Here is a 27,974-nt window from a genome sequence, read left to right on the forward strand (position 1 = left end):
TTGATTCCCTCCCTTGTCTCTAAGGTATGTGTCTCCATAGGCTGTGAGCCCACTGTGTGGGGGTCTGGAGATGGGAGCAGACACTAAATTGCTGAATTCTCTCAGCAGCTTCAAGAGGTGGGTGCCACGACCCCGACTTACCAATGAGGAAACGGAGGCTGGTGGGCAGTGAGGGGACTTACCCAAGTCACGCTGCCAGGAAGCCACGTGCTAACCCCACACCCCACTCTGTCCACAGAAGCCGTGGGCGGGGGGTCATCAGCTGGGGGGGGAGGGATTCTCTCTCTCCCAGCTCATCTCAGTCCAGCCTCCATCCCCTTCATGCAGCAGTTGTGACACCCAGAAGGGAACGGACTTGAACCTACGGGAGAACGGAGCCAGTAGGGGAAGAGAGAAGATGAGAGCGGTTCGGCATTTCTCCAGCCAGAGGACTCAAGGGCTCTCAGCCTCTGCTTGGGAGCTGCTGTGAAAATGCTTCCAAAGGCCTGACTCCAGCCTCTGCTCCTTCTTGCCACTTAAAAAAAAAAAAAAATCCAGAAGGAAAAGGAAGGAGGTTTCTATTTTTGATGAGATACCCAGTGAAAGGGAGGCTTTTAAATGATTAAATTCCAGAAATAAATGATTTATTCAGGTCAGATATAAAACCACTTTTTCTTTTCTGACCATTAACCCTACGAGCTCACTGTCAGTAATTTACCACCGACTCTGGCAAGTCATTTACCCTCCACTGGGCCTTCTGGAACATGTTCTCATCTGTGAAATGGGTGGGGGGCCAGGCAGGGGTTGGCCTAGATGCTCTCTGCGGGCTTCCAGGGTGCTGGATGAGACTGCAGACACGGCCAGGCAGGCCTCCCGGGCCCCTAAACACAGACCTCGACCCCACTTTTCTCTTCCCTCCCTCTTCACCTTATACCCTTTTACTGTACAGGTAAATAATGTTGCAAAAAAAAACATTCGTGTGGGGATGCGTTGGTGCAGGCATGATATATTTATTAAATACTACACAGTACAGTGAGGACTTAGTAAGGGGTCCTTGGTTTTCGCCTGACTGGCAAAGGGGCCCTTGGAACAAAAAAGGGTAAGAAGCCCTGCCTTCCAGGGTCAGCCGCCTTCTCTCGCTCCTGGTCACACTTTGCCTGAGCGTGTGGGTGAGTGGGGAGGGGACAAGCGATTATTATTAATAATACTAATAAACGCCTATTCCTATCCTCACAGTGGATTCTATGTTCTAACTTATTTACTCCTCCAGCAACCTCTGAGGTAGATGATATGACGATCTCCACGTTACAAAGGAGGAAATTGGGGCACAGAGGAATCGAGAGCCTTGCCAAGGCCACCAGCTTGTAAGCAGCAGAGCTGGAGTTCAAGGGCAGGCCGGCGGGCCCCAGGTCTAACCACCTCACCATCGCGCCTCTCCTCGGGGTGAAGGAGGCCCCTGGGGACACGATGGGGACCCTGCTTTCCCACCCCCGGTCCTGCTCCTTCCTCCGTGTTAGGCACCCCCCAGTCTACCCCCGACAGGACCCCTTCCTTGGATGGGTCGCGCTTGTTCTTGCCCCTCTTCCTTTGCACTTGATATTCCCTCTGCCTGGAATGCAAGGCCTACTTATCCCCGAGGCCTGGCGTAAATGTCACTTCCTCTAGGAGGCCTTCCCACTCTCCTGGGAGAGCTAACTGCCCTTCCCTCCTTGCGTCCACAGCACTCACCCCTTGGAATTGTCCTTGTTTGCCGATCTGACTCCTGCCAGACTGTGAGGGCCTTGAGGAAGGGCCATGCCGGAGCACTTTCCACAGCCCCGGGCCCAGCACAGTGCCTGGAAGAGAGTCCCGGGAAGCGTGTAGTGAATGAATGAGGGAGCGAATGAGTGAGTGCATGTGGCTCCCTCACCCCGGGGTGGGAAGGTTGCTGGGTGCCCCAGGCTGGGCCCCAGGAAGCCCCACTGTAAGGTCAGGCAGCCACATACCCCTGGCATCTCTGAGACTGTTTTCCCAATGAGGGGCTCAGCTTGGTAGGGAAGACATTGGGTTGCCATAGCAACAATTAGATTTTTTTTTTTAAATTTCCCCTGCCAGAACAAACATTTCCACAGAAATCTCAAGAGATGCCTGCCAGTGCAGTGGGCGTGCCCCCTCCTCCCGCACCCCTCCGTGGCACCCGTGGCTCGCTTTCCCCACCCCTGGCAGCGGGGGTGCCAAGTCTAGCCCTTTGACTCCCATGAGCCCCCTTGTGAAGGGCCCTTCCCACTCCACACCAGCCCTCGGAGGCTCTCGCTGCGTTCCTCGAGGCCGCCCCACTTACAGCCGAGCCAGCCTTGGCCTTGCGGCCTCCTGGGGTGCTGCACAGGGGCGCCCCTGCCTCGGCGGCCTCACCACGTCTCTCTGTTCACTGCTCAGGCTGCCAGCACGGGGGGAGTCAAGCACCCTCTTCCTCGGATGGGAAAACTCAGGCCCAGACAGGGGAAGCCACGGAGGCCCACTTCCTGCTGAGGCGGCTCTGAGCCGCCCCCTGCCAAGCCCACCTGCCTGTCCCTTCCCCTCTCCTTTCCCCTTCCATAGGGCACAGGGGGTGGCCTCACATGGGCCCACTTGGCAGCAGCTTGGCTGGAGCAGGGGCGTCGGATGTAGAAGTGCAGGTTGCAGGCACACTGGGCCCGTTGGCAGCTATCCAGGGCCCAGGGGTGAGAGGCACGGTGGAACAGTGAGGAAACAGGCATTAGCCAGGTAGGTAGACGCTCAGAAAGGTCCAGGGGCTTTCCCAAGGCCGCACGGCTAATCTGGCACAAAGCCAGTAATTGCACACAGTTCTCTCTGGGGACAAGGTCCAGCCTCTAACCACCACCCTGCCAAGCTTCCACCTTGCATTTCTGTTCCCACTGTGATTCTCACAGAAATCGGGGGGACTTCCAGAAGCCCATGTTGCATGCCTGGTTGTATAGAGCACCCTCTTGGGCACCAAAGGGCTGCGGGGTTCCAGCTCTCAGCGGCATTCTGGGAGCTGGTGCTGGGTCCGCATTTCCATGGCTGTGAAACAGGATTGAAGAGTTCAACCAATGCCCACACTGATTCATCACACAGACGGGGAAGTGGTCAGAGAGGGCACGGGACTTTGTCCAAGCGCACAAGTGGCGGCACAGGAGGCTGATGGGTCTGTCCAACACTGGGGCTGCTGGGCCGACCACCCACATCCCCTATCTAAGGCACGACTGCCTTGTTGAAGGCCAGCAAGGTACAAAACCAGTAATACTGCGTCGGGGCCCTGAGAAGGGGAGGCCCTTTGGGTGGAGGTGGGGCTGGCCTTCATTTCCCCTTGCAGTGGGTGGGGGTGAGGTGAAGGGGTAGGGGGTGAGAACTCAGCCCAGGTGAGGGCAAGGGGCAGGGGGCAGGGAGAGCCCCCAAGAAATGCCACGTACGGCCAGGAGCTGGCAGCCAGGCAAGCTCTTTCCTGGAGGCAAAGGGACTCTCTGCAATGGGTGAGGAGCAGAGAAGCAGCTCGGCTCAGGGGTCAAGAGCAGGCCTGCCAGACGTGAGCCTGAATCCCGGCCCTTCCGGGTTCCTGCCTGTGACAGGGGAGCAGCGGGACCTACCTCCTGGCTCGTGCCGAGGCTGAGTAAGGATGCGAGGTGCCTGCTGGCCGTCCAGAGATGCTCCCTGAAGAGCTGTTTCCATGAGTGCCCCCACCTCCTCCAGCACCCGAGCCTCAGCTGCTGCACCTGTCTCCCCGGGGCCTGGCACTCGGGAGATGCTCCGCACGAGTATGTCCCCACAGGCTGAGTATCACCGAAGCTGAGTCCATTGAAGCTGGCCGGCCAAGCTCACCTTGGCCATCAGCTCAAGGAGAACAGAGGCTCCACCTGCGTCCTCTCTGCTCGTTCCCTGGAGCTCATCCCGGCCCTGGCACAGGGCGGACCCACAGTAAATGTCTGTCGGGTTGGATTCATTGAGGACCGACCAGGGGCTCTGCTCAGAGCCCCGTGACCTTCACAGCAGCGCGGGAGCTAAGCAGTTCAAGGTTCTCATCCTATTTTACAGATGCAAAGACCAAGGTTCACAAGCAGAGCGTGAGTTGCTCGTAGCCCGGGAGTTTGTTGGCAGGGGCTGGAAGCCCCATCTATGATTTGACGCCTACTGCTGCCTGAGTCCCAGGGTGCTGGACCGCAGAGGAGGGAGGGGAGGAAAGAGGGAGGGGAGGGGAGAGAGCGCGAGCTGGGGAGGGGCACCCAGAGCCGCGTGGCAGTTATTCTCCTTGGCAGCCCGGCTCTGTCTCTGCCCTCCCAGCTTTGCGTTGGCTGGGATTGCCCAGGATGGCTGGAGAGGGAAGGGAGCCAGAATTTGGGGCGCCGCCCGCTGGGGGAGAGAGCGGCCCCGACGGTCTGGGGAGCGCAGCGCTGAAGCCTGCAGGCCCGCAGCCGGGGAGGTCAGCTACCAGGCCCGGCCCCCCAGGTCCCCCAATCGCCAAGGGCTCCCCGCCCCACCACGGGAGCCAGGCGGGGCCCAGGCCCTGCCCCCTCCACCCGCTGCAGGGTTCCAGGGCGCCCACCCCCGCGGGCCTGCGATGCCGAAGCTCCCTCGTCTCCATGGCGACGCCCCAGCCCCCGCAGCCCACGACCGCCGCGCTCAGCGCCGCCGCCCGTGTCCTGCGCTCTGGTGGCGCGTGTTTTCTTACACACACCGCACACCTGCTCAGGCCAAGACTCCGCGCTCACTTGTGTACCTCCCCTCCCCCACAGGCCGCAGTGCCCGTGTGTGTGCGTGTGCGTGTGCGTGTGCGCGTGTGTGTGCGTGCGTGTGTGTGTGTGTAGGTGCCGGTGCTGAGAGCGCCCAGCACTTCATCCAGTTCCCGCAGCATCTGTGCCGGGGCCTGGGGCCTGGGGGCCTGCCAGCGGTGACAAATTTTGCGTGGGGTCTGAGGTTCTTCTGTGTGGGTTTGTATTTGTCATGGGGTATGGGCCCCTCCGTGTTTCAGTGTTCGCACGTCTGCCTGTTTGTTTGTCTGTCTGCGTTTGTGTGTCCAGCCGAGGTGGGGGAGGGGCCGGTATAGCTTCCGTGTTTGTCAAAGGTTTGGGGATGACGAAGTCTTTTATTTCACTTCTCCAACCACGTGAGGATGACTTCCTGGCTCCTCAGCCCTTCTCCTGGAAAGATCCAGACCTGGCTGAAGGCGGTTCCCCCCCAGCCGTGCTGCTGCACAAGTTAATCCAAGAACAAGAGGAGCTGCATCTTTGGACTTTGGAATCCAAATCCTCCTCTCCGGAGCCTCCAGTCCAGATTCAGTTTTCCTTTTGCAAGAGTGGGTGCCATAGAAAGAGCAATGGATAAGACTGAAAGGGATGTTTAGTCTTGGTTCTTTAGCAGCATGTGACCTTACATGCCACAGCCTCTCTGGGCCTCAGTTTCCCCATCTGTTAATGATTTCCTGTGAACGCTCTAGTCCTCCCTGTCCAGAATTCCACCAAAGGACAATTGTCTAAACCCTTCTCTTTACGCACAACATTTTCTTGCATCCTCATGGCAGCCCTATGAGTTGCGTGTTATTATGGGTAAGGAGGCAACCCAAGCTGCAAGGAGTGAAGACATGTGGGACGCCAGAGAGCCAGGGTGTGGCCCCATCAGCCTGAGCCCAAAGCCTTTGCTCTTTCTGCCACCGGCACTGCCCCCCTACCGAGCTCTGTCCTCAGCTCTCAGGCCAACAGGGCCACCCCACAGCCTCAGACGCTGGAGCGGGTGGGGGCAGGGGGGTGGCCAATGATAACAGGGCCCAGTGGGCTCTACGGGGAGGCCCCTCCTCACGCTGCTGCTGACAGGACCATATATCAAAGAAGGAAATAGGGGACGGGAGAGCAAAATGGCAGGTGCATCAAGTTTTGCCATCAAGGGCTCCTTTAGGGAACAGGCAAGGAGCAGGCTTGGAGTGGACTGAGGAGACACTCAGCACTGGATTTCAGGAGGAGGGAAGGCATGGGATGGGGCCAGAGACCCACTGTCCTGCACGGCAAGAATTGTGCACTCATGAGTGTGCAAGCACCAGCATGCACGTGCAAGGGGAACTAGCCAAATTTGACTCTAATAAATAATGCTTTTAGCAAGGTCCGAACAAAGCAATTGAGGCATGCACCTGGACTGTGGGAGCTCAGGGGTGGAGGAGCCACACACCAGGGAGGCTGCAGAGAAGGAGGAACGCTAGCACTTCTTGTGGAGGGGGCATGGAGGTGCCTCAGTGGCTGGGTTGATAGGCTTGAGGAAGAGAATTCCAGACTCAGGGAGAGCAGAAGCAAAGGTAGAAGTATGCAAGGAGAGGGATGGGACTGACGGTGGCAAAGGCCTCTGGGGTCTGCGAAAGGCAGGGAGCGCATCCCTTAGAGCAGGGCTTTTCAGACCACTAGGGCAGACTGGTCGTAGGGGATCTTGTTTAAATATACGTTCTGATTCAGCAGGTCTGGGGTGGGGTCTGCGCTTCAGCATCTTTTCTTTTTCTCTTTTCACTTTTTACTGTTATAGAAATTGTGGATTTTAGTATTTTAGAAATTGTGGGTTTACAGAAAAAGTGTCCATAAAATACAGGGTTCCCATATGCCACCCTATTATTAGCACCTTGCACTGGTGTGGTATATATGTTATAACTGATGAAGGCACTTTATATAAGTGTACTATTACTTCATGGTGAAATAACTTAGGACTCTCTGTGTTGTGTGGGTACATGGATTTAAAATATATATATTCTAGTATCCTATATACAACCTAAAAATTTCTCTGTTAACCACATGGAAATATATAATTCAGTGCTGTTAATTACATTCCTTATGTTGTGCTACCATCAACACCATCCATTACCAAAACATTTCCATCATTCCAAAGAGAAACTGTACATTTTAAGCCTCAACTCCCTATTCCCTACTCTCACCCTAGCCCCTGGTAACCTGTATCCTAGATTCTGACTCTGAGTTTCCTTATCCTAATTACTTCATATCAATAAGATCACACAATATTTGTGCTTTTGTGCCTGGCTTTTTTCACTCAACATGACATTTTCAAGGTTCATCCATGTTGTCACATGTTTCAGAACTTCATTACTTTTTAGAGCTGAATAATATTCCATTGTACGTATATATCACATTTTGTTTCTGCATTCAATGGTTGATGGACACTTGAGTTGTTTCCGTCTTTTGGCATTTATGAATAATGATGCCATGCACATTGGTGTACAAATATCTGTTCAAGTCTCTGTTTTCAACTATTCTGGGTATATACAAAGAAGAGGGATTGCTAGGTCATATGATAATTCTATACTTAACTTTCTGAGGAACTGCTGAACTGTCTTCTGTAACAGCTGTACCATTTTACATTGCCACCAGCAACAAATGAGTGTTCCTATTTCTCTGCATCCTCTTTAATACTTGTAATTTTCTATTTTCATAATAGTAGCTGTTCTAGAACATGTGAAGTAGTATCTCATTGTGGTTTTGATTTGCATTTCTCTAATGGCTAATGATGTTGCACATCATTTCATGTGCTTTTTGACCATTTGTATATATTCTTTGGAGAAATGTCTATTCAAATCTCTTGTCCATTTTTAAATTGGATTTTGTCTTTTTGTTGTTGAGTTGTAGGATTTCTTTATATATTCTGCCTATTAAACTCTTATTGGATATGTGGTTTCCAAATAATTTCTCCCATTGAGTAAGTTGTCTTTTCACTTTCATGATAAAGTCCTTTGATGCACAAAAGTTTTTAATTTTGATAAGTCCCATTTATCTATTTTTTCTTTTATTTCTTGCATGTGGGGTATAAAGTCTTAGAAACCATTGCCCAAATCAAGATCCTGAAGATGTATCCCTATGTTTTCTTCTAGGAGTCTTATAGTTCTGGCTCTTACATTTAGGTCTTTGTTCCATTTTGAGTTGATTTTTTTTATATGGTATGAGGTAGGGGTCTACTTCATTCTTCTGCAAATGGAAATCCAGTTTTCCAGCACCATTTGCTGAACACTATTCTTTCTCAATTACGTGATCTTCACCTGGATATAAGAAATCAGTTAACTATAAATGTTAGGGTTGATTTCTAAACTCTCAATTCAATTCCATTCATCTATATATTTGTCCTTGTGCCAGTACCATGCTATATTGATTACTGCAGCTTTGTAATAAGTTTTAAGATTGGGAAGCATGAGTCCTCCAACTTTGTTCTTTTTCAAGATGACATTGGCTATTCAGGGTCCTTTACCCTTCAATACAAATTTTCCATTTCTGCAAAGAAAGCTGTTGGAACCATGATAGGGATGGTGTTGCATATGTAAATCACTTTGGGTAGAACTGAAATCTTAATAATATTTTGGCTCCCAAGTCATGAACACAGAATGCCTTTAGGTCTTCTTTACGGTCTTTCAGCAATGTTTTATAGTTTTCTGTGTTAAAATACTTTACATCTTTGGTTAGATTTATTCCTAGACATTTGATTCTTTAAAATGCTATTGTAAATGGAATTTTTCTCAATTTCTCCTTCTGATTGTTCATTGCTGTTGCATGGAAATACTACTGATTTTTGGGTGTTGATCCTGTAGCCCACCACTTTTCTGAATCATTTATTAGCTCTAGTTGTTTCGTTACGGATTTTTCTGTATAGAGGATCATGTCATTGGGAACCAAGGAAAGTTGTACTTCTTGCTTTCCAATTTGGATGCGTTTTATTTCTTTTGTCTTGCCTAATTGCTCTGGCAAGAACTTCTAGTACAATGTTGACTAACAGTGGTGACCATGGGCATCCTTGTCTTGTTCCTGATCTTAGAGGAAAAGCTTTCAGCCTTTCACCATTAAGTAAGATGTTAGTTGTGGGCTTATCACATATGCCCTTTATCATATTGAGAAGATTTTGTCCTATTCCTAATTTTCTAAGTGTTTGTCAATCAAGTAAAGGTGCTGGATTTTGTCAAATGCCTTTTCTGCATCAATTGATATGATCATGTGGGGATTTTTTGCCCTTCATTCTGTTAAAGCAGTGTATTACATTAACTGATTTTCTTATGCTGAACCATCCTTACATACCTGGTGTAAATCCCACTTGATCATGGTGTATAGTTCTTTTAATGTGCTGTTAGATTCAATTTGCTAGAATGTATTGAAAATATTTGCGTCTTTATTCAAAAGAGATATTGGTGTGTAATTTTCTTTTCTTGTGGTATCTTTATCTACCTTTGGTATGAGGTAATGTTGGCTTCATAGAATGAATTAGGTAGTGTTCCCCCTCTTCTGTTTTGGAGGAGAGTTTGAGCAGGTTTGGTGGCAATTTTTCCTAGAATGCTTGATAAAATTCCCAGTGAAGCGATCTGGTTTTCTTCATTAGAAAGTTTTGATGACTGATTCAATCTCTTTACTAGTTATTGGTTTGTTGAGATCTTCTATTTCTTCTTCTCCTTCTCCTTCTCCTCCTTCTCCTCTTTCTCCTCTTTGTCTTTCTCCTTCTTCTCCTTTTTCTCCTCCTCCCCCTCCTCCTCTTCCAATCTTTTTCTGTATCTTCTTGAGTCAGCATTGTTACTTTGCACGTTCCTAGGAATTTGTTCATTTCATTTAGGTTATCTAATTTGTTGGTGTACCGTTGTTCATAGTATCCTCTCATTTTATTTTATTTCAGCAGAGTTGGCAGTTATGTCTCTTCTTTCATTTCTGATTTTAGTTATTTCTGCCCTATTTTTTTTCATCAGTCTAGCTAAAGGTTTGTCAATGTTATTGATCTCTTCAAAGAACCAAATTTTGTTTTGTTGATTCTCTCTTTTGTTTTTTAGCTTCTATTTCATTGATCTCCACTCTAATCATTTGTTATTTCCTTTCTTCAACTCACTTTGGGTTTAGTTTGCTCTTCTTTTTCTCGTTCTTCCAGTTTTGAGATTAGGTCTCTGATTTGAAATTGTTTTTATTTTTTAAGGTAAGCATTTAGAACTATAAATTTCCCTCTCAGCACTACCTTTGCTATATCCCATAAGTTTTGCTGTGTTGTATTTTCATTTTCATTTGCCTCAAGATGTTTCCTAATTTCTCTTATGATTTCCTTTTTAACCCATTGGTTGTTTAAGAGTGAGTTGCTTAATTTTCACACATTTGTGAGTTTTCCATTTCTCCCTCTCTCACTGATTTCTAGCTTCATTCCTTGTGGTCAAAGAAAACATATGATTTCAGTATTTTTGAATTTATTGAGATTTGTTTTGTGACAAAACAAATGGTTTATCCCAGAGAATGATTATATGAACTCAAGAAGAATGTGTATTCTGTTGCTATTGGGAGAAGTGTTCTGTATGTGTCTGTTTGGTGTATGGTTTAGAGTGTAATTCAAATCTTGAATTTCCTTATTGATGTTCTGTCTAGATGTTCTATCCAGCATTGAAAGTGGTAAGTTAAAATCTCCTATACTTAATATAGCACTACTTCTCTCTTCAAATCTTTCAATATTTGCTTCATATATTTTGGGGCTCTGTTGTTGGTGTGTGTGTGTGTGTGTGTGTGTGTGTGTGTGTGTATTTTAGGAGGTATAGGAAATTGAACCCGGGACTTCATACATACAAAGCATGCAATCAATCACAGAGCTGCACCCTCTCCACTTTATATATATATTTTAGTTGTTAAGGCTTCTTGTTGAATTGACCCCTTAATCACTATGTAATGTCTGTATTTTTCCCTCATAACAGTTTTTTCTTAAAATCTCTTTTATACGATAAAACTACTCCTGCACTCTTTTGGTTACTACTTGTATGGTATATACTTCTTCTCATCCTTTCATTTTCAACCTACTTATGTCTTTGAATTTAAGGTAAGGCTTTTGTAGACAGCATATTGTTGGGCCATACTTTTTTGTCCATTGTGCTAATTTCTGCCTTTTGACTGTAGATTTTATTCCATTTAAATTTCATATCACTACTGATAATATAGGACTTTCCTCTACCATTTTGTGTTTTCTGTTTGTATATCTTATGTCATTTTTGTCCCTCAATTCTCCCATTAATGCCTACTTTCATATTTATTTGATTTTTTTGTATTGTACCATATTGAGTCCCTTCTCATTTCTATCTGCCTATAATTTTCATATATTTTCCTATGGTTACCATGGGGTTAAAATTTAAGATTGTAATTATATAACAATCATTTGGTTTGATACCAACTTGAGTTCAAAAGTATGCACATACACTATTCCTGTACTTCTCTGTCACCCCACTTTTTTTTGTACTTGTTATGCCTAAAACTACTGATTTATCATCACTTTTTAAATCTTTGCATTTTAGCTCCTATAGGAAGGACAAAGTGGAGTTACATACCAAAAAATACAATACAATAATACTGACATTTATAATTATCCAAATGGTTATCTTTACTGGTGGTCTTTATTTCTTTATGCAGCTTTGGACCACTGTCTAGTGTCCTTTCCTTTCTTTCTGAAAACCTCCCTTTAGTGTAGGGCAGATCTAATTGTGATGAATTCCTTCTGTTTTTGTATATCTGGGAATGTCTTAACATCCCCCTCATTAAAAAAAAAAAGTCTTGCCAGATATAAAATCCTTGGTTGGTAATTGTTTTCTTTTAGTCCTTTAAGTATTTCAACTCATTATCTTCTTGCTTCCATGGTTTCTGATGAGAAGTTGGCACTTAATCTAATTGGGACTCTCTTGTACATGACACTTTTTTTCCCCTTTGCAGCATTCAGAACTCTTTTCTTTTCTTTGCCTTTGAAAGTATGATCAGTATGTAATGGGATATATTTTTCTTCAGTATTGTTCTGTCTTGTATTTGCAAGCTTCTTGGATGTGCATATTCACATCTTTTACTAAGTTTGGGAAGTTTTCTGTCATTATTTCTTTGCATATCCCTTCTGCCCTTTCTCTCTTCTCCTTCTGGGCCTCCCATAATGCATATATTGGTATGCTTGATGGTATCCCAGAGGTCTCTTAGACTATTTTTGCTTTTTTTTTTTTCATTAAAAAAAAATGTATTGAAGTATATCACTCATACATAAACATACATAAACAATAATTGTATAATAATAGTTGTGAACTTACAAAACAAACATATATAGCATCATACAAGACTCTCATAACTCAGCCTACCACCAATACCTTGCATTGTTGTTAAACATTTTTAACTAACGATTAAAGAGCATTGTCAAAATATTACTACTAACCAAAGTATTTTCCCTCAACCCACCCTAATATTATTATCTTTATATTATTTATATATGAACATACATAAACAATAAGTATATAGTAAAAGTTGTGGAGTTACAAAGCAAACATGCATAACATCATACAGGTGTCCCATACATCAACCCTTCACCAACCCCTTGCATTGTCATGAGACATTTGTTACAGATTATGTAAGAGTATTGTCAAAATCTTACTACTAGTTATAATCTTTATCTGTATTTTTCCCCCAATCCACCCTATTACTAATTTTTAAATATATTTTTTATGACGTAAGTTGTAAACTTATAAAACAATCATGCACATGTGTAGAATTCCCAAACTACATCCATCTATCAACACACCACACTGTGGTGGAACATTTGTTACAGATAAAATATCATCTGATTGTTACCACGTCCATAATGTACATTTGGCACACATTCTCCACACTGCCCCATTATCAACACAGTACATCTTTGGCATAGATGCAAGCATATTACATTATTACTGCTAACCACAGCCCATAGGTCACTCCAGTTACATTTTTCCCAAGTTTCTCCACATTCCCACCACCCTGCAGGAGTGATGTACATTTGCTCTAGTCCATAAATGACACCCTTGCGTCTGTACCATCAACCACAAATCTCATCGACCTCATGGTTTACTGTGCTGTTCAATTCCTAGATTCTCTAGCATTCTGTCAATTGGCATTTACATCCCTGGACTGCCATTTTCAGCCACATCCCTATTTATAAACTAGCTGTTACTCACTATTTGTTACCGTCCACTCTATACATTTCCACACTTTTACAATAAAGCTAATTAAAACTTCTATGTACATTAAACATCAGTAGTCCATCTCAGTCCTCCTCTCATCTCCCTTAAGAATCTACCACCTACTACCAGGGCTTGAAGATAATTTACCTACAATTTCTTCTAGAAGCTTTATGGTTCTTGCTTTTATTTTTAGATTTTTTAATTCATTTTTTAGTTAATTTTTGGATAATGTGTGAGATAGGGGTCCTTCTTTCCTTCTTTTGGCTATAGATACCCAGTTCTTTCAGCATCATTTGTTGAAGGGACTGTTCTGCCCAAGCTGTGTGGATTTGACAGGCTAGTCAAAAATCACTTGACCATACATGTGAAGGTCTCTTTATGAGCCATAAATTTGATTCCATTGGTGTATGTGTCTGTCTTTATGCCAGTGCTGTGCTGTTTTTACCTCTATAGCTAAGTAATATAATTTAAAATCTGGAGATGAGAATTCACTTTTCCTTTTTAAGATGTTTCTGGCTCTTTAGGACCCCTTACCCTTTCAAATAAATTTGATAATTGTGTTTTCAATTTTTTAAAAATGCTGGTGGAATTTTATTGGGATAGCATTGAATCTGTATATCAATTTGAGTAGAATTGACATCTTAATGATTTTGTTATTGCTTGTAATTTTTAAATTCAAGTTAATAGATCACAAGGAATGTTACATTAAAAAACATAAGAAAAAAACAAAAAACATAAGAGGTTCCCATATAATCCACTCCCCACCCCCACCACATCATTTTTGTAAATTATATATTTTTGAAGATATATATAATCACAAAAAAAATTACATTAAAAAATATGAAGTTCCTATATACCCCCCCACTCCTCCCACACCAACAACTTCCCCCATTTAGTGATATTTAGTCTTCCAATTCATGAGCATGGAATGTTCTTCCAGGTATTTAGAACTTTTTTTATTTCTTTTAACACTGAGTTGCAGTTTTCTGAACACAAGTGCTTTATGCTGTTGGTTAATTTTATTCCTATTTGAGTTTTACCTGTCATATTTTATTTTCCCCACTCTTGACACTTTTGGTTACTTTTACTGATATAATCTTTATTTCTAGACTCTCTTCCAGGCCTTTCTCTCCTGACTTTTCTTTTCAGGCTCTGTCACACCCTTAGCATTACCTGATCTGGTCTCTTGCGGTCACCCCTCAGGCTGAAGTGGGGTTTGCTGGCCCGGCGGGGGAGCGGCCGCGGTAGGCCTAATTCCAAGCCGCTGCCCCCATAATAGGGTGGCTGGTCGGACTCACCGCCACCCCTGAAGGGAGCTCGGCATGGGCGCAGAGTGCCCTCGGGTTTTCCCTTCTCGGCAGCCATGCTTCCACAGCCGCCCCTCCTCCCGGATAGCACCACACGATGCCTTATGAGCCTCTACCCCAGCAACAGCAGCCACCAATCCCTAAACCCTGCCACTTCCCCCAGCAACAGCGACAGCCAATCCCTAACCACCACCCCTCCCCCTTCCAGTACCTCCCACCGACCTTTCTCCCCAGTAACTGCTTGCGGCAACCAATCAGAACATGGCATAAGCTTCGACCAATCAGCCTTCCCCAGCCCCTATAAAACTGTAGCCACTTCCTCAATAAAATTGGACCTGCGTGTTTACCTCCTCTCCGTGGTAGTTCTTCTGCTGTGCGCCCTCCAGTCCTGAGAGCCCCCGGCAAGGGCCTGGCCTCCCTTGTCCCCAGTTCGTCGCCTGCCTCTCCGGGCGACCCCTTCGTCGCCGGCTTCGCCAGGCAGCCCCGTCAGCCGAACCGTGCAACCCCTGTGAGACCGACCCCTCATCTGCTGCCAGACCAACCCCTCATCCCAAGCCGGACCGACCCCTTGTCCAAAGCTGGACCGACCCCTCGTCCGCAGCCAGACCCCACCGCCATCGACCGAGCAAGTTGGGCGCCAGCTGCGGCGGCTTGCTCGGTCGGTGGCAGTGGGGTCTGGCTGCGGACCGACCCCTCGTCCAAAGCTGGACTGACCCCTCGTCCGCAGCCAGGCCCCACCGCCACCGACCGAGCAAGCTGCCGCAGTCTCTTGGTTAGAAATTCTCTCAGTTTCTGTTTATCTGTGCATATTCTAATCTCACCCTCATTTTTTAAAGACAATCTTGCCAGATATAAGATTCTTGGCTGGAAGTTTTTCTCTTGTAGTATCTTAAATATATCACACCACTCTGTTCTTGCCTTCATGGTTTCTGGTAAGAAATCAGCACTTAATCTTATTGGGTATCCCTTATATGTTATGCATTGCTTTTCTCTTGCTGTTCTCAGAATTCTCTCTTTGTCTTTGGCATTTGACATTCTGATTAGTATGTGTCTCAGAGTTGGTCTATTCAGATTTTTTTTGGATGGAAGTACGTTGTGTTTCTTGGACATGGATATCTATGTCCTTTAGTAGGGTTGAGAAATTTTCTACCATTATTTCTTCAAATATTCCTTCTGCCCCCTTTCCCTTCTTTTCTCCTTCTGGACACTCATGACATGTATGTTTGCAAGTCTTTTGCTGTCATTTAGTTACCTGAGATGTTGTTCAATTTTTTCCATTCTTCTCTTCATCTGTTCTTTTGTATGTTCGCTTTCAGAGGTTGTTTCTTCAAGCTCACCAATCCTTTCTTCTGTCTCCTCAAATCTGCTATTATATGAGTCCAATGTTATTTTAATTTCATTTATTGTGTCTTTCATTCCCATAAGACCTGCTATTTTTCTATGTATGCTTTCAAATTCTTCTTTGTGCTCATCCAATGTCTACTTAATATCCTTAATCTCTTTAGTCATCTCAATGAATTTATTAAGGAGTTTGTTTAGACATCTATGATTAGTTGTCTCAACTCCTTTATGTCATCTGGAGACTTATCTTGTTCCTTTAACTGGGCCATAGCTTCCTATTTCCTGGTGTGGATTGTAATTTTTTGTTGGTGTCTTGGCATCTGGCTTAGTAGAGTAAATAAAAAATGGGTGCAGTTTTTCTCTTTAGTTTAGGGCTTCCTGCCCTTTCTCCCTTGCTAGTTGTGAGCCAAGGATGTAGTTGGTGCTATAAGCTGTGGAAGCTCAAGCTGCCCTCATTGCCCCAGAGACCAATGAAGCTTCTCCCAACTTTCTCCTTTGCCAGGGGTAGGACAGACTCACAGCTGTGTGGAATAATCCAAGTTGTGCAGGCTTAGACTGTAGTTGCCCAGAGAGACTGATGAGACTTTATGCCCCTTTCTCTTCTGCCTTGAACAGGAATGGAGCTGCAGGTGTGGGCAGCAATCTATGCAGTGCAGGCCCAAGATGACAGCAGTTGCCCTGGTAAACTTCCAATTATTCAGTCTGTGCCAGCCAAAGGTACCTGCAGTTACCTGGATAGGCTGGTGCAGTGCCCACCAGCCTCCTCCTAGGCTGAAACCTAGGCTAGGGCTGCAAGCCAATCTGGGTGAAAGAAACTGGTTCCTACTGTCACTGTGATTTTTGGTCCTGGCTTCCCCTCAGGTTGGGGGCAGAGTCAAAATGGTGGCTACCAGCCTCTTTCCAACTTGGACAAATTCACACCCCAGCTGTTCCTAGGGTTATTCCTCAGCCATCCGAGTCTACCAATCAGTAGCTGAAATTGGCAGCCAACTGTCTCCTCCTCCCCTGTTTTTGGGAAATGGAGCTTCCAATTCTAGGCACAGAATATTTCCTGGCGCAGCTCATGCCACCAGAGTGGGACAATCACCAGCATCTGTGGCTTAGCAGACAACTTCCTGGAGAGGCTGGCACAGGTTCTTGCAGCTTCCTCCCTGTCAGAGGTGGCAGTGGGTCTTAGGCTAGAGCTGCGATCTGACCTGGATGGAAAGAAGCCAGTCCCCACCAGCACTGGGATTTTCAGTCCACCACACTTCCCCTTGTGCCAGGTGTGGAGTTAAGATGGCAGCTACTAGCCTCTTTCTGACTTGGACAGGCTCAAACTTTAGCTGTTCTCAGGATTATACTTTAGCCTGCTGAATTTACTCATCTGTAGCTATAGCTGGTGCCCAACTGTCTCTTCCTCCCCTGTTTTTGGAAAGTGGAGCTTTCAATTCCAGCCATGGAACAGCTCCCCAGGTGGTTTGTGGCTCCAGTGGAGGATAAACACCAGCCTCTGCAGCATGGAGTGCTCTACTTATGAATTTCTTTGCAGATGGGCATCCTTCAAGGATGTTGCAGGATGCTCTTCTGGTCTCCTGGAGCCCCAAACAGGTGCTTCAGCTAGCCCCCGATAGCTCTGGGTGATTACTAACTGCCTTGTAGCAGGAGCTGACTCTAGGAGTTACTTACTGTACCACCATCTTGCTGGTTCTCTATTTTTGTTTTTTAGAATTCTTTTTCCATTCTACTCCTCAGCCTGACATTTCAATTATCCCATCTTTGAGTTTGCTGGTTCTGCCTTCTGCCAGCTCCAATCTGCTACTGAAGCCCTCATGGGATTTTTTTTATATCAGTTATGTGTAGTCTTCAACTCCAATAGCTCTGTTTGGTTCCTTTAAAACTTTCTATCTCTTTAATGAGATTCTCATATTGTTCCATTCATTGTTTTCCTGGTATCCATTAGTTCTTTCTCTGTATTTTCCTTCATTTCCATGAGTGTATTGAAGATAATTTTTGAAAAGTTTTTGTAAGTATGTCCACAGGGTGATTTTCTTCACTGATGTTTTCTGGATTTTTATCCTCTTCCTTTGGATGGGCCATCATTTCCTGTTTATTTGCCTTGTAATTTTTTTTGCACACTGTACCTTTTAGTGTTTTAAAATGTTAACTCTGGAATTTATCCACTGAGATGTTTGTTTCTTGAGTTTGTAAAAGCTAGTGATATGAGAGATTTTCTTGAATGCCTACGTACTAACAAAGCCAAGCAAATCTAAGCAAAAATAACAAACAAAAAACACCTTTCATAGTCTTTGCAAATTGGCTTTGCATTGTCTGGTGTTCTCTTCAGTCACTAGTGACTGCAAAGTACAGTGTCCTCCCAGTCTTATCTGGGCCTGTGTCTTTTCCTGGACTTGTGCTTGCTGATGACCTTAGGAGTTCCCTGGTTATAGGAGTTTGAATGCCCTCTCTACTTTACAAGAGAAGGAACTTTTCCCTCTCCCAGATATTCCACTGCAGGACATTAAGCAGGTAAACCCTTGCCCCAAGACCATCTGCCTCGATTGTTGCACTGCTTTCTTCTCTCAAGCTGTTTTTTCCTGGAGGGCAAATTGTGGGAGTGGTGGAAGAGGCACACAGGAGAAGAGTTTCCCAAGGCAGTCTTTCCCAAGCCAGAACATAGGTAAAGCTGGCTGGCTCTAAACAACTGTGAGCATCAAGAATTTCTTCCATGGCTCCCCAAAACTGTGCTTTCTTCTCTTGGCCCTGGCTCAGGAATGCAGGCGTTTAACTGTCCTCCACAGCTCTGAGGAAGTATACTTCTTTAAGTCTCCTCTGCTGCCTTTGTCTGGGTGGGCTGGAACAATAGCAGCCCTCAGAGCCAGGCCCCCAGAGATCCAAATGGATTTCTGGTGGCAATACATCTTTGTGATACAACTGAGAGTCACTGAGAGACTAGACTGAGCAAGGCAGGGGATTGTTCAACACAGTGAACCCTATGGTGTATGAAGGACTGTGGTTAATAGTATAAATATGAGAATGTTTCACATGAGCTATGACAAATATACAGTACTAATACATGGTATTAATAATAGGATGGTTTGTGGGACTAACACACTAAATATAAGTTCTGGTTTATAGATAGCAGTAATATGATGATCATGCTCTTTCATCAGTTGAAACAAATGTGTCACAACCATGTGAGGTGTTGGTGGTGGGGCAACGTATGGGAATTCTGTATGGTATGCATGATTATTTTGTAAACTCACAACTTCTCAAATTGAAAAAAAAAATGTAATGATTAGCAATTGGCCTGTGCTCCCTACCCACCCACATATGCCCTGGCCCGGCCTGGATCTTGGGGAAGATTTTTACTTCCCTCCTGGTACCAGCAAGCTACACTAGGGGTAAAACCCCACTGCTGCCTGCCACAAATAGTGGTGGATGAGGGCCAGTAACCGCCACATCGAGAGAGCAATTTTATTGGTACTTACTGTAATTTACCAGCCTCTTCCTCCCTTTCTGTCCTGGACCCTGTACAGTGTTCTCCTGGCCTCTAGAGCTTCCGAATAGTTGATTCAGACCGTTCCTTCCTGTTTAATACTTGTTCTAGTGGAGGAACTAATTCTCGGAGCTTCCTACTTGGCCATCTTCTCACAATCTCCTGAGGCTTTGCATTTCTGTCTTGCTCCCAGGAATTGGGGATGCTGCTGCATCTGAGGACCACACTTATGGATGTCAGACAGTCTGGATCTGAACTTTGGTCTGCCCCTTGTCAGCTGTAGAATGGGCAAGTTAACTGCTCCTTGTCCCAAGTTTCCACACCGATAAAATGGGGATAATAATAGCATTTACTCCAAGGGGTTGCTGTGAGGATTAAGAAGCTAATATATGTATTAGTTCAGTGTTCAATAAGTATGTTATTCTAAAATGCTAGGCAGAAGAATTTGTGCTTTTTTTGCTGAGGACGAGTTGTTGAATTTTAACCAAGAGAGTGAAATGACCAAAGTCTCAATTGAAGGAATTTCTCTGCAGAGTGATGGAAAGTGAATGGGATGAGGAGGGCAAGCCTGAAGGGAGGGAGATGACGTAGGGTCCTTTAGGGTTGTGGGGGTGAGAGTGGAAGCAGTGGAACTGGAAAGTGGTGACAGGGATGGGAGGGGGAAGAAATGGAAGAACAGACATTTCTGAGGCAGCTTTAGCCGGAACTAGCCAGTGAGGGCCTGGAGTCGCCCACAGGCCACCCTGCAGCCATATACTATGCTGGGAACCTTCCAGGATGGCATGGGGGCTCAGATCTGCTGGGAGGCTGTCCTGACATGTTCCAGCCCCGGGGGCAGATCCTTGGAAGCCTGCTAAGCCCTGCTCACCACAACCCAGTCCTCAACCTCCTCTTGGTCCCCTGCAGGTCTCCAGGTCCACCTGCCAGGGGTTCACGGCCTTCCTCAGATCAGTCTCTGCGTGTTCTGAAGGTATCCTACTGCTTTTCAAGGTCACATCAAAACTGTGACCCCCAAAATGCAATCTTCCTCCCTTATGCTGGCTTGACCCTTCTGCAGAATGGAATTCTAATAACTCTTCGACGATATCCCCAACACTGTTTATCTTATTGAACTTACATTCACCTAAAGAATAAGACTCCAGATATTCTGCCCATTGATTTCACTGAGGTTTTTTTCATTTGTAATTCTCAGAGATGCCAGCTTACACCAAAAGAAGGTTTTTGTTGTCATGATATGAGAACTCTATGAACAAGAGGACAGAGATGCAACTGGGCTTCAGGAACAAAGATACCAGGATACTTGCTGCCTCCCTTTTCTCTTGCTTCTCTCTCCACCTTCCTTCTCTCTGTTTGTCTTTCTTCCAACCATCTTCCTCTTGCATCTTCTAAGGTTATAAAACAAAACATAATTGCAATCTCTCTCAAGTTGATGTGTTATAATAGAGCCACCGGGAGTTACTTAGACTCTAAATGCCAATTCCAAAATAATTGGGAAGGCTCTCTGGCACATCTTGCCCACCTTGTTCCAATTAACTACCTAGGACCTAATTCAGGAGGCAGAGCTAGAGGAGCTGGGGCAAGGCAGGGTCAATTTTTATGGTCATGGCTGCTAAGGGAAAGCCAGCAAATATGCAGCTAGTATTGGGGTTAAAATGCAGGTCCCAGGAAAGGGTTTTCTGGGAAAACTTCTGGAATCATGATCCCTTTATCCAGACAACTTATTACCTTTCCAACACTGCATCCTTTGCAAATTTGATCAGTAGCTTGCATACTACTTCTTTTTTTTTTTGTCTTTATTTTTTTAATATTACATTAAAAAAAATGAGGTCCCCATATACCCCCCAACCCCCTCACCCCACTCCTCCCCCCATAGCAACAATCTCCCCCATCATCATGAGACATTCATTGCATTTGGTGAGTACATCTCTGAGCAACACTGCACATCATGGTCAATGGTCCACATCATAGCCCACACTCTCCCATGTTCCATCCAGTGGGCCATGGGAGGACATACAATGTCCGGTAACTGTCCCTACAGCATCACCCAGGACAACTCCTAGTCCCAAAAATGCCTCCACATCTCATCTCTTCCTCCCATTCCCCACCCCCAGCAGCCACCATGGCCACTTTTTCCACACCAATGCCACATTTTCTTTGATTACTAATCACAATAGTTCATGAATAGAATATCAGTCACCACACCATGGAGGCAAGAGTGCCTACAACTGAAAGCAGGAGGATTGCATCCACATCCATGTGGAATCTAAGCCCCCTCTTGATATAGATGTGGAGTGGACACAACCACTCCAAGGTCCACAGGATGGAGGAATAGAATATGGATTAGAGTGGACATACTACTTCTTGATCATCAGAGAAAAGGCTGACCAGAATACTTCTGAGGAGAGAACTCTCTGGTACAACACACAACATTTCCCTCCAGTTGCCATTTCTCTGCTAAATAAAGTGTTTGATAATTATTAATCAAATACAGAGCTCTGCCCAGTGGAATTTATATAGCCATTACTTATAAATGACAGGTGTAGAGATTATGTGACAATTGGAAATAAGCAAAAAAAAGCACTATGCAAAATTATGTAACTGTGTTAGCATACATAGAGAGAAAGAAAAGAAAGAAAATAAATTTTAAGGATAACTGACTATATTTGGCTACCACAGCAGACAGAATTCTAGAAAGAAGGCTGTACGTTTGGTTTGAGCCAGTCTAGATAGCATAACCTTGACTCCAGCTGTCAGGTAGAGTCCAGCCTGTAATCCATCTGTAACAACACCTAGAAGGAACTAGTCAGGAATGAGCGAACCCAGACTCTGGAAGTAGAAGTAGATAGAGTTTACACACCAGTTGGCCATGAATATAAACAACACACCAGAAATATAATAAAGGAGTTTTGTTATCAATTCTTTCTTTTTCCTCTCTAGAGAACTGAAAGGAATCTTAGCCACTGTGGTAAAGGGTATTTTCTGTTCTTGCTTGCAGTCCTCTTCTCCCAGATTTTGCTGATTTTTCCTTGGGGAATGTTTCATTCTCCCTAAATTATGGGCCCAAGCAAGCCCATAGAGCCCTCTGCATGAATGACAGAAGGGTGCCCCTTCTGGAAAGACACAGCCCCATGGGCACACAGTGTGTTAATGGAAGACAGGCTGGATCCTAGCTCTGATACCTTCCCACAGCTGGGTGCTTTTGTGCAGTGAACAACCTGCATGATCGTACATGGTGTCCCTGCCCATGGACCACACTATCTGTCCAGGAAATGTGGAAATTGTAATAGATGCTTTATTGGGGCACAAACTCCAGCCCTCTACTCCAGGGTTTTTCCCAGATGATTTCTTCAGAGCCTTGACCTTCCCCTGAGAGGGTCTGCATACCATATCTGCTGGCTTTAGGCTTGAACTGGAGGAAAAGCCTGCCGGTTGCTTTAGTCCTTTAGGCTGCTCTTGGGCGTGCGGGCCCAAGGTCCACACTGCCTCTGCAGACTGCATTCCTCCATGAGAGGAGTATTTTAAATTTCTTTGGACTCAACAATGATTCCTATTGGAAGTCCACAGTGAGATGGCATCGTTCTGTTGAGCAAGGCTGCAGCTGCCTGTTGTACCCCATGAAACATCCCCACATTTCCAAAGGCTTATTCCATGACCACATCATGCCAGCTATGGTGGAGGGCTCACAAGGTAAAGGTATTTCATTCTTTTCTCTTTTCTCCACATTTACTCTAGTGCTATATCACTTTTTTTTCTTTTTTTTCTTATTTATTTATTTATTTATTTATTTATTTATTTATTTATTTATTTATTTAATTTCCCCCCCTCCCCTGGTTGTCTGCTCCTGGCGTCTGTCTGCTGCGTCTTGTTTCTCTGTCCGCTTCTGTCGTCGCCAGCGGCACGGGAAGTGTGGGCGGCGCCATTCCTGGGCAGGCTGCACCCTCCCCTCACGCTGGGTGGCTCTCCCCACGGGCGCACTCCCTGCGCGTGGGGCTCCCCACGCGGGGGACACCCCTGCGTGGCACGGCACTCCTTGCGCGCATCAGCACTGCACATGGCCAGCTCCACATGGGCCAAGGAGGCCCGGGGTCCGAACCGCGGACCTCCCATATGGTAGACGGACGCCCCAACCACCGGGCCAAAGTCCGCTTCCCTATATCACTTTTATAGTATGAAGTATTTTTACTAAACTGAGCCAAACAAAAACAAACACCCTGTTTGGGAGAGAGTGTTATTCAACCACAAAGAAATCTGCTTAACCATAGTCTGGAGCGAGACTGCCTAGGGCCAATTCTTAGCTCAGTCATTTATGAGGACTGATCTTGGGGAAATCAACTAACTTTTTCATGCCTCCATTTCCTCATCTATAAAATGATAACATCTACTTCAAAGGGTTGTCATGAGGACTATATGAATTCATCTAGGTAAAGCTTCTCACACAGTTCCAGGAACGTCTCAGGAAGACGTGGAAGAGTTAGCTCTTATCAGTGAAGACCAGTATGAGATGAGAAACTTGAGCAAATGTCTCGCTGAAATCCTGATTCTTTCTCAGTTGCCACACTGAGCATCAATTGCTATGTCTTGGGTTGCTTACGTCTTTTCTGGCATCTCGATCGTAGCTTCTCTGACACCATCCCTCTCTTTGTAGCCTTCTTTTGCAGCCCGTGTCTATCTTCGTGAATAGGGCACTCCCTGCGGGCAGGGACCATGCCACTCATCTCTGCCTCCCTCGTAGCAGCACAACGTCTGGTGCTCAGTCAGAAGTGCTCCACGAGTGAGTCATGAATGCACAGCCAACTTCCCCCATCCCACCTGGCACTAGTAGGTCCTCAACAATTTTATTTGAACTTAACTGAATTGATTTGAAGGCTTGAGCCTAGACATCTTCCCTGAGCAGGCATCTTGGAGACCCCCAAAGGACTCGATAAAACCCTGAAGTTTTAATTGTCCTTCTGCCCTCCTAGATCAGACTGAAATGCTTGGCAGACATGGGTCCAGAAGCTGTCCCCAACCCCAACTTGTACACTATTAGTTAGCAGAGGGGTTTTTCCTTTCAGGTCATACAGACGGGGACACTTGCAGCCTAGCTTTCTGGAAACAGTCTCAGGTTTCCAAGTGTTAATTCTAGAAACCCATTCCTTTGTCTTTGGCAATAAGAACCCAATTTCCATGACTCCAAATGGAAAAGAACAGCCTTAGTTTTCAGACTTGCTGGGGGCGGGGGTTGAGGGGAAGCCAGACAGAGTCAGCCCAGCTGTGGATGTTCTGTCTGTACCAGCCAAAAGCATCAAGCCCAAATGACTACCTGAAGCATTATTAGAATTCAGATTGCCCCATCATCACAATTCTCTCTGAGCTGTGGAGCTGGAAAAAAAATAATAATAAGGCAGTTTGTGCTCTGTGTGCAGACACTGGACCAGGGAGATTCTTGAGATTAATTACAGCTGGCGTTTCCAATGTCTGGGAGCCCCCAGGAAGCACTATCTGGGAGAAGCATAAACCAGGCTCCCAACAAGCGTCTAAAGATATGCTCCATTCCACTGTGCAAACAAAATGAATGCTGCTAGCTAAAGACCGTCCTTGCTAATATGAAGCTGGATTTCTATTAGTCACTCGGGGCCATTTGCATCACAGCTGAGCAGGATGACTCTGGAGCAACGTCTGGCTGGAGATTTTGGGGGTAGACGGCTGGTGTCGGTAGATTTAACGAGCATTGGGGCTTTCTCTTCTGACTCTGATGAGAGGCTCGTTAGCCCGGGAACAAATGGAATATGAAAGTTGCATCAGGGCTGCCAAAGCCCATTAGGAAATTTACCATGAATCAAATCGATGCACTGTTAGGTCAGGCAGGGAAAAGCAACTTGGAGCCGAGACCGTGAAAGGAGGGCTGGTTTTCCATTCCCAGGGTCCACTGGGTGCTTGGATCTGGGATTTCTGGAAAGCCCGCTCCCCTCACCTGTTCCCATCTCCTGGTGCTCAGCCTGAAAACCAAATTGCCTTGCAGACAGAAGCTCCAAAAGGACCATCTGCTACCTGCCCCCCACCCCCCAACATCGTTCTTATTCAGAAGCAAGAGATTCAGTGCCTCTTATCTAAACCCTGACCAAAAGAAATGTTTGTTTTCTGTTTTTCTTACTTTTACTCTTTCAACAATAAACAAGAACACCCTGGTATTTTTCTACCTCAATTCCTGCACCTCAAGCTCAATCAAACTTAACTTACTACTTCTGCCTACCTCCCCCTCACCCCCCCACCCCCCACCCCGACTTCTCTCCCTCCTGCAGACACTGTGGGGTCCTTATAAACACCACCTTCGGCTTCAGTGGTTCTCAGTCTTGGCTGCACATTAGAATGCCTGGGTCCTTTTAGAAATTACCCGTATCTTGTGTACTCCCTCAGACAGATTAGAAAGAATCTCAGAGAGTTGGGCCTGGGCATCAAAACCCTCCCAGGAGCATGATTGTACCCAAACTCTTCTCAAATGTTCAGAATATAGAGAGTTAAACAGATTGAATGATTCAGCAAATGTGGTAAAACGTTAGAAGTTGGCGGATCTGGGTATCTTGGGGGGTATATTGCCATCGTCTTTATGGAGTTTATATTATTTTTGCCTGTAAGTTTGAAATTATTTCAAAATAAAAAGTTAAAAAAAAAAACTTGCAGATGATTCTCTACTTCTCACTCACTCATCCACCCAGCCCCAGATGCTTACCTCCTCAGTCTCACTCAGCTCCATGCTCCCTCCTCTCCACACTGCCACTTATGTCAGGCTGTTTGCACATCTCACCTGGATTCTGCCAAGAGCTTCCTAACTTGTTCCCTCACCACACGGCACAGCCCTCTGCCATCTTCTCTCTATTGGATGGCTGCTTGGTTTTTCTCAAATGCACGACAGAGCTTGTTGTCATTCATTCATTCATTCGTTCGTTCATTCACCTATTTTTTCAGCATCTGTTATAAGCCAGGATAGTTCTAGGTGCTAGAAACATGTAGGGTTGACTAGCCTCTCTGCTCTCTTGGAGATGGTATTAATGTTTGTACAGAGAAAATGCTAAGTAAGAAATTGCGCCACTAATCACTTAAAGACCCCTGTGACTTGTGCTGGGAAGAAGTAAAAGGTAATATGAGGACATTTCTCCAGTTCTAGACCTACCAGCAGTGTGACATATGGGAGCCCCAGCTGAGGCTTACGCTCACTTCCACTGTGCCCTTTAACTTCCTCTCACCACACAATGCATCCTCTGAACACACACTGCTCTCGTGCCTCCATGCCGTTAAAAGCCTCTCTGCGCTGCCTGGGACTTCCTTCCTTCACTTGCCTCACTCTTCTTCAAGAACCCAGGTGTCACCTCCTCCAGGAAGGAGGTGCCTTCCTGATATGCCCAGCCTCCAGTAGGGGTCCCTCGGCTGTGTTCCCAGAACCACCCTCTGCCTGTCAGTGTCCTTGCACTGATCACATCACATCTTAACTGTCTGGTTGGTATCTTTCCCTTCCCCACCCCCACATATGCACACACTGGCCTGGAAGTATTCCCAAAATAGAGACAGTCCTTTTTTAAATTTTTAAAATGTTTAGAAAATTTTTAACCAATCCATTTTATTGATACATAATAATTAAGCATAAATCCATCCATAGTGTACAATCAATGGTTGTGCACTCATCACTCCAATCATTTTTAGAGCTTTTTAATTATTCCAGTAATAATTATAATAATAATAAAACAAAAACCAACCAACGAAACAAACAAAGCTCATCACCTCTCAATCTCTCTATACTTCCCCAGGTATACATAGCTGCTACTCCTTTTCCTTCACTCTAGTTTATTTGTATTTATATTTTGTAAAAATAGTCTTATATTTGCAATAGGACCCGTATTTGTATTTAACATGAGGTTTCATTATGTTATACAGTCCTATGTTATATTTTTTAGCTTTCCTTATAGTAATATACATGTCCTTAGACTTTTTCTTTCAACCAGGGACAGTCTTTTCTTTTGTTAACAAATCAATTTTATTGTTTTTTTGTTTAACAAATACAATTCATCCAAAATATACAATCAATGGTATTTGGTATAACCCACGTAGTTGTGCGTTCATCACTTTAATCACTATTAGAGCATTTTCATTATTTCAATAATAAACCAAAAACAGACAAACAAGAAAATTCCTCACCTCTCAATCTCTCTATGCTTCCGCCACTGTACATAGCTGCTGTTGCTGGCTGTTCTATCCAAGTGTATAATCAATGGCTTTCAGTATATTCACAATGTACATTCATCATCTCGAAATTTTTAAACAATTTCATAATTCCAAAAAGAAAGTCTCCACACCCCTTACATTCCTTCTTCAGACCTGCATAACCACTAATCTCATGTCCTCTTTATAAATTGATGTATATTTATATTTTCTATAAGTGGAATCATACAATATGTAGTATTCTCTGTCTGGTCTCCTTCACTTAGTATTGTGGGGTTTTTTTGGTCTGATATTAACATTGTGTAGTATTAACTCACATTTGTTCAGCTTCAAAGAAAAATGGTCTTACATATACAATTCTACTCATATTCATATTTCACAAAATATATTTAGTTCATAATAGAGCAATCATCATACAGTATTTGTCCTTTTGTGTCTGGCTTGCTTTACTCAATATACTGTCCTCCAGGTTCATCCATGTTGTCATGCCTCACGACTTCATTTCTTCTTACCACTGCGTAATATTCCATCGTGTGTATACTTCACAATTTGTTTATCCATTCTGCAGCTAATGGGCACCTGGGTTGTTTCCTACTTTCGGCTATTGTGAATAATGCTGCTATGAACATCGGTGTGCAGGTGTTTATTCACGTCACTGCTCCCATTTCTTCTGTGTATATACCTAGCAATGGTATTGCCAGGTTCCATGGGAAGTCTATATTCA

General features: G+C 45.1%; 1 pseudogene; it reads left to right on the plus strand.

Annotated features, from left to right (window-relative positions):
* Positions 1–4,574: 4,574 nt before the first annotated feature.
* The window catches only part of LOC101428133 (ras-related protein Rab-3A pseudogene), an 81,208-nt pseudogene continuing 57,808 nt past the window's right edge, over positions 4,575–27,974 (plus strand).

Source organism: Dasypus novemcinctus, chromosome 25, assembly GCF_030445035.2.
Source record: "Dasypus novemcinctus isolate mDasNov1 chromosome 25, mDasNov1.1.hap2, whole genome shotgun sequence".
Lineage (NCBI taxonomy): Eukaryota > Metazoa > Chordata > Mammalia > Cingulata > Dasypodidae > Dasypus > Dasypus novemcinctus.